A 1,400-nucleotide genomic window follows, 5' to 3' on the forward strand; every position below is an offset into this window, starting at 1 on the left:
ATATATATACATATATATACATATAATATTTATAAATACAAACAATATGTAAATATATAACAACACATGTAAATAGAGTGACATGTTTTAATGCCTTAAAATTCTTTTTAATTTCGAACGTCAACTAAACTGATACAATATTTCATGAAGCCATGTTCAACACATTTACCAATGTTAAACTTCAACTTCGCTATGGCAATACATAAATATTCTTCGACATATTTTTTATACAAAGATCTCTCTCTCTCTGTATACACACACACGCACATACACACACACACATACACACACACACATATGTATATATATATATATATATATATATATATATATATATCACGTACGCCCACACGCACACACGGACGCACGCTTACATGCACATTTATGCACGCCGACGCATATATTTGGGACAACTTTCGATTTACTCAGTATAAAGGCTTTTTAATTCACTATATTATTTATAACCACCTTTCCAATATATATATATATATATTCGTTCTGTAGTTAAGACTTTTGTCTATCGGAGAAGTATAATATTCGATTATAAACCCTTGAAGTTTTATACGAAGGATCGGAATTAGTGAGTTATTGCAGGTGCTTTCTTAATTATATTTGAGAAAATTACTACCAGCAATTGACTAAAATAATTTACTCACAAATTATCAGTGTGTGAACGCGTACGTGTGTGTTGCTAGGTTCTTTTCTGAAAAGCAGGCTTTTTGTTTTCCTGTCCTCTTTAAAGAAGTCTTTTGTTAGATAAGCAAATGCATCAGAAAAAGCAAAAAAAAAAAAAAAAAAAAAAAAAAATCCCGCAGATAAACAATGAACCTGAAAGCTGAGGTATTATGACATCTATTAGTTATTTTATCATTTTCGGTGCACCATATTAGGTAAGTTACTCTACATTCTAATATGTTCCAAGGACATACACAGACACACACACATACACAGACACTCACACATACACAGACACTCACACATACACAGACACACACACATACACATTCACGCAAGCTCCTTCATAAGCATATATACAGGGTTGACCAAAAGTCACCTGACAGTAAATCAAAAATATTTAATTCCAAGATTTATTTATGAATGAATTTAATAAAAGTATCCAAATAGGAAACATTATGAAAATTATTCAAACTGAAGTCCTTCTTGAGCGACACATTTTTCTATTCGAGTCAATACAGAATTACAGATAGTATCTATGAAATTTTGATTTACTGTCGGGTGATTTTTGGCCAATCCAGTATATATATATATATATATATATATATATATAATACAAATGATATATGAGCATATGCATGTCTACATACCTACATCTGCATGTATATAAATATATAGATGCATATCCGGGTACAGGACGTCAAAAAATGTGAACAAAAAAGGAA

This window comes from Octopus bimaculoides, chromosome 17 (assembly GCF_001194135.2).
Source record: "Octopus bimaculoides isolate UCB-OBI-ISO-001 chromosome 17, ASM119413v2, whole genome shotgun sequence".
Lineage (NCBI taxonomy): Eukaryota > Metazoa > Mollusca > Cephalopoda > Octopoda > Octopodidae > Octopus > Octopus bimaculoides.